The sequence below is a fragment of the Suricata suricatta genome, chromosome 2 (assembly GCF_006229205.1).
Source record: "Suricata suricatta isolate VVHF042 chromosome 2, meerkat_22Aug2017_6uvM2_HiC, whole genome shotgun sequence".
Classification (NCBI taxonomy): Eukaryota; Metazoa; Chordata; class Mammalia; order Carnivora; family Herpestidae; genus Suricata; species Suricata suricatta.
In genome coordinates this window covers 123818375-123824923 of record NC_043701.1, presented here as the reverse complement: position 1 = coordinate 123824923, position 6549 = coordinate 123818375, and the positions used below count along the sequence as shown (strand labels likewise).

The 6549-nt window shown below is 42.2% G+C and overlaps 1 long non-coding RNA gene across 1 annotated transcript in view; it reads right to left on the bottom strand.

Annotated features, from left to right (window-relative positions):
- Positions 1-846: 846 nt before the first annotated feature.
- LOC115272179 overlaps positions 847-6549 on the bottom strand; it is a 52867-nt gene continuing 47164 nt past the window's right edge. The window contains exon 3 of the long non-coding RNA XR_003900290.1: positions 847-983. This is a non-coding gene — a long non-coding RNA (uncharacterized LOC115272179). The remainder of the gene's footprint in view (positions 984-6549) is intronic.

Below are 6549 nucleotides of genomic sequence, written 5' to 3'. Positions count from 1 at the left end.
GAGTGTGCCCATCTCTCCACACCCTCTCCAACAACTGTAGTCTTTTGCTTTGTTCATTTTAGCCACTCTGACTGGTGTGAGGTGGTATCTCAGTGTGGTTTTGATTTGTGTTTCCCTGATGATGAGTGATGTTGAGCATCGTCCAAATTCATATATTGAAGCCCCATTCCTCAATGTGATAGTATTTAGAGATGGGGCTTTCTGGAAGTAATTAGGTTTAAATGAGATCATGAGGGTGAAACCCTCCCTATGGGATTAGTGCTCTTATAAGAAGAGAAAACAGAGAGTTGGGTCACTCTGTCTCCTCCTTTCATGGACACAGCAAGAAGGTGCCATCTACAAGCTGGGAAGCCTCACCAGAATGCACCATGCGGGTACCTTGATCTCACACTTCCAGCCTTCAGAACTGTGAGTCATCCAGGTTAGGGTATTTGGTTATGACAGCCCAAGCTGATGGAAACCAGTATTTTTTTCAGATAAAAAGGTTAAGAAACATTTGCTTAGAAATACATAAAATACCCTGGAGGGAAATGGAAGAAACTAAAAAAGACTGTGCTGTGCCTAGAGGAGAAATGCCTGAGGCACAGAGGTGGGAAGGGAGACTTTTGTGTCTTTTGAAGTCTGAACCATGGGAGTATATTACCTAATCCAAAAATGAATGGATGGATGTACAGGTTGATGAATGGATGAATGGATGGATGAATAAAAGAGGCCAAGACCTCTGTCAACTACTGGATAAAATTCATAGAAGTTGCTAGAAAACATACCCAAAAGGAGAAGACTGATTTCCCTTTAAATAATTCAGAAAATAAAGTGGTGGAAAAAATAAGACATACCGTTTTAAGATCCTTTAATCACAGCTGAAAGCATAGGACAATCATGACATTTTTTAAATTATAAAAGTATGTGGGTTTTTTGTAAAATATTCAAACAATTCCATAATAAGAATTTGTTATGTAATCTTCTTGCTTCCATCCTCATTCCTACAACAAAAGAGACAGAGGAATCATGGTAAAGATGTTGGTATTCATTCTTTAAATCCACATGTGTCAACCAGTCTCAATCTTCCATTGGAAACTCAGGGAATGGGCATGAGGTGGGGAGGAGAAATATATTCACCAACCATTGAGGATCAAGGATAACAGGTGAATAGACACATGTCTTCCCATACAGCTGAGGAGCAAATGCTTATGGTGTGATAGGGAAAGGCTGCTCTGTGCAGAGCATGGTGGTTACTAGGAGTAGTTGTGAGTATGGTGGGCGGTAGAGGGGTCAGGCAAGGCTTCACCACAGAGGTGGGTTCTAAATTGAGTCTTGAGGAATGAAGACTTTGCCACCCAGAAGCATGCATGAGGAGAAATTTCTGGTCCATTGAAAAGAGAAAAAACAAACAAAAAGACACGTTTGATGGACTGAAATTCACTCAGTGTTCCGGGAACATAAATGGAGTTTAAGAGATTGGAAAAAGAGTCAGAAAAATGATGCTATGGAGTCAAGCAATATCCTTACCTGGAAGGGCCTTTCAGTGTCCTGCTAAAAGGTTTGGATGGAGGATGGAATTGGAGGAAGAAATGCCAGTCGGGAGTGACATAGTCAGAATGAAGAATGTGGGATTGAGAAGGAAAAGTCACTGAAGAGGAGATCTGAGGAGGGACAATGAGGTAGCATCAGAACCAGAGACCAGGGCAAGGCTCAGTGTTTATCCGAACAGGTGCTAAAACCAGAGGAGTGGTGGTCAGTTTGAAGAGGAGGAAATGATGAGATATTGTGAGGAGCTAGACCTGAGGCAAGGATTGGGTATGTTGACCAAGGGAGTGAGGATCATCAGTGATGACCAGGGTGTATGCTTGACAATGAGCTGATGCCACTACCATCCTGAAGAGAGGCTGAGGGGCATTTATAGTGGGAGTAAGTGCACATTTGGGCATGTTGATTGTGAGATACCAGTATGACATCCATGTGGCCTCAGATATCCAAAGGCAGATTCAAGTTCCATGAGGCCTGAAGTATATATCATTTGGGGGTCCTTTTAAAGAAAAAGAATGCTGGATAAAATGTGCTAGGGAATATATTTTGAGAATAAGAAATAGTAAAATTACAAAAGGTAAAAAGTGCCATAAAATCACAAAATTCATAGAAAATTATATCTTTATTAATTGCCCGGCACATCCTTATAATGCTTTTTGTCCTTGCAATTTTGGGGAGGGCAACAATTTTGGGAATCCATATTTTCAATGCTTATTCTTCCTTTCAGCTAGCAAATTCTATATCTTTGCATGTTTATATGAATCACAACTTTGCAATATTTACTAAGAACAGAAAAAAGATAATTAATTCAGTCTCTCCTTTAACATGGTTAATCCAAACTGGCTTTTTATGATTAATTATTTCAAGAAAGTTTTTATGACTTTTTACCTCATGATTGATAACATCATGTAGGTCTTTAGACTTTCTATCAAACTTGAGAGAACACTTATCCAGTTTCTTTCACATCTGAGATGTTTGTATGACAGCTCTTATGCCCTACAAACTTATAGGTATTGTGCTAAATTCTAATGTGCATGAGTCTAAAGAATTCCAGATTCCCAAAACTTGTCTGGTGAATTTATAATTACTTACTCATGCTGGGTTAGTGAGTGTATTCCTGACACAAGAGAAGTTCCATTTGGATAATGTAAAGATATAATTTTACATATGTCCGGATTGGAAGAATTTCCCACAAGTTAGCTTCACTCTATGACCTGCTACCCACTTACTTCCCATTTTGATAAGATCTCTGACCTTATATATTATCTCCAGATGCCTACTGAGTCTACAGAACGGGTAGAAGGAGTATTTCCAGAAGCTGTTGCTATGTTAAAATCGCTGGCAATGACTTGGAAGTACTCGAGATAAATAACTAGATACCTCTAAGCCTCAACTAAATGTATCCTCCACTCAGCTTCCCCTGAGCCAAAGCCCCACAATGCAGTGCTGCTGGGGAGGGGGGAATGCAACTGGTGGGGAGTGAACTGGAAAGAAACAATAGCCTTACAGAACTTGTAAAACTACTTATTCTATACGTTTTTCAAAACCACATGATTATGTGAACACCCCTCTCAGAGCCCTAGAAAGGGCCTGTGCTGAGGCAGGAGCCTGATGCTTAAGCTTCATTAAATACATGATGAGTCTAACTGTTAAGCTACAAACAATTTTAAACATAACTGGAGCCCAGAAAAGTGATCAGGGCTATTGAATGATCAACTTGTTTTACTTGAATCTCTGAGGTGTTTTGATTTTTTTTAATGAACTCCTTAAATTTTATCACAATACTACTTATGCCTAAGATAGTCCCTTCTGCCAGAGGTAAAAACTTACAGTGGGGATTTTAAAAATAAGTTTATTGGGGAGGAGGAGCCAAGATGGTGGAGAGGAAGGGAGCTCTGTAAACTTCGTCTGCCCCATCTATTGATCTGAGAAGGACATTACTCTGATCTGCAAGAGTGGAAGGAGAAAATACAGACTCCAGAAAGAGGACAACCTCAAAGATGCCTGAGTGAGTGAGTGTGAACTGGGGAGATTGGAAAATGGGCCAGCCGGAGAAGAGCTGGGGAGGTGAAAGCCCCACCCCAACACAGGGAAAGCAAGGAGACCTTGAGAGACAAAGGGAAGAAAAAGAGAAACTGAACACACTCATAGTACTGTCTCTAGAGAAGAGATGAAGAATGTTTAACCCTGCATGGAGAGAAAAACTCTCACTCCATATATAACCCCTGGGCAGCCCGACTCCCAAACCCTGATGCCACAAGGAAAAAACCGCCCCCACCCCTGTGCAATCCTGGCAGGGAGTCAGCGGCTGCAGTGGAGGTGACGGTTGTGGTGCAGTGGTGCAGCAGTGGTGGCACACACTTCGGCCTTGACTGCAGGAGCAGGAGCACACACCTCATTTCCACAGCACATCTCACCTCCAGCATTGGCCCGGAGAATCCCGAATCTCAGGTGCCAACAGGGAAAAAATAGCCCCCACCCCTATGCATCCCGGAAGGGTGTTGGCTGCACCGAAGGATGGGAGGTGTTCTTCAGCTGAGGCTGCGGGAGCACACACCTCATCTCTGGCAGCGCCCTGAGTCTCAGGCAGCAGCAGTGCAAAACCAGACTAACACCAAGAGAAACTGCTCCCTCCTCCTACTCGATCCCGGCTGGAAGTTGGTGGCGGCATCTGTGTGGGCGCGCACCTCACCTCCGACAGCGGCAGCGTAAATCTCTGCCAGCACCAAGAGAAACTGCTCCCTTCCTCTATGAGATCCCCACTAAGAAGCCAGCCACCAAAGCAAGTACATCTCATCTGTGGTAGCATAAATGTGCATGAGCTAGGATTTTGAAATGAAGCGGACCTGGAAAATACAGCTTGGCTCAGCTGCAGCACAAGGAGATGGGACTCATTAGAGTAGCCTGCAGCGCTTAGTTCCAGTGGAGCTTGAGGCTCCGCCATTCATCCTCTACAACCACCAAGGTGGGGCCTCCAAGAGCAGCCCCCAAGACCTACTATAGCCAAATCATGGAAAGAGCCTAAATGTCCATCATCTGATGAATGGATCAAGAAGATGGGGTGTGTGTGCACACACACACAATGGAGTATTACATGGCAATGAGAAAGAATGAAATCTGGCCATTTGTAGCAAAGTGAATGGAATTCAAGGGTGTCATGCTAAGTGAAATAAGTCAGGCGGAGAAGGACAGATAGCATATGTTTGCACTCGTAGGTCTAACAGGAGAAAACTAATGGAGGACCAGGGGGAGGGGAAGAGGGAAAGAGAGTTTGGGAGAGAGAGGCATGCAAAATCTGAGAGACTATTGAGTATGAAAATGAACCGAGAGTTGAAGGGGGAGGGGGAGGGGGGAAAAGAGGGTGCAGTAACGGAGGAAGGCACTCGTGGGTAAGAGTCCTGGATGTTACATGGAAACCAATTTGACAATAAACTATTTAAAGAAAAATAACTTACAGTGGGAATTACTTCTTTAAATCTTTATATGTTTGTAAAATTGTCCCCATGAACCAGGGCAATGGATTATGACTCAATTTCTAATCAATAAGTTAAGGAATTGATATAAAAGTTTATTTTTTAATCAGCTTAATAATAACCCACAACCCTCAGACCAATTTAAAAGTTTATTTTTTAATGGTGCTAAACAGATGAAGTTATATTTTAATTCAATAAACTATCATCCAAAATGATACAGCCCTTGGGTTTTACATTATGAAATATTCTGCTTCATGTAAAATGTTTCCTATAGTTAACAAATTCCAAAGAGCAGAGCTACAATAACACGCTGCTACTGGTAAAATGATACAGATGAAACATAATTTACTCCTTCAAAAATGAAACAGCCATTTTCAGGTACCACGGGAAATTAAGCTTTCTGTTCCCTCACCAAATATTTGAGTGTTTTCTATTCACCTGACATGATTTAGGGGCTACCAAAGACACAGTTATGAATTAGACTGTCTTCCTTGAGCTTGATAGGAGGGGCCGAGATAAGAAAAATACACCAAATGACTATCCTTTTTTCAGGCTACCTAGTTAAACATCTTCCTTCAGCCAAGTACTAAGGGAATGAAAATAAATGATTTCACATCCAGATAAGGCAAAAAGGAAAAGATTCCCACATTTGATAACTATTATGGAGCCCTTATTTTACCCCAAGTACTGGCTTAAATGATGGGCATACAAATAAGAATTAGACCCAAGCCTGCCCTTCACAGCTTCAGAATCCAGATGGGGAAACATGGAAAAAGAAAAAAAAGTTTTTTTCAAAGAGGAAAGTAGACCATTTTATTCAACAAGACAAAGCAACAACTTCTTCTTATTCCAGGGATCCTATTTGATTCTTGCCACAGCCAATTCCAAACCACAGACTCAAAATGAGAAGTGAGAGCAGAACCAATGAAGCTGCATGGTCCTAACAAAAAGCCCACCAGGAATGGCTATACCAGCACAGCAGTTAAAAGTTTAGGGAGGAGACTTCGTGGCCTCTAATCCTTCTAAATCCTGGTTCCCCCCCTTAATTTGTCTGTGGCTTCGGGCAAGTCACTTTATTTCTTAGTACTTCATTTCTTCAAGTGAAGATGAAAACAGTACCTGGTTGTGTCATTTTGCATATAAAATGGGGGGTAATCATGCAACATTTCCTGAGATCCAGGCCTAACCCACAGTAAAGTACTTCACACTTGAGATTTTCCCGATTTTCCCCTAATCTTATTGATCACTGTCTCTCACAGTAATTGCTCTGGTGGTGAGTAGTGGGGCAGAGACTCGAATATATTGCTTGGGGTCACCAGAGAGGTGGGCGGGGAGACTCTGGAGGAGCAGATAAAGCTTCATTAATGCTGTGACCTCTTCTTTTAATAGTTTATTTTCAAATTGGTTTCCATCTAACACCCAGTACTTCTCCCCACAAGTGCCCTCCACCATTACCACCACCTCCCATCCGCCTCCCTCTCCCCCTTCAACCCTTGGTTCATTTTCAGTATTCAATAGTCTTTCATGATTTGTGTCCCTCACTCTCCCT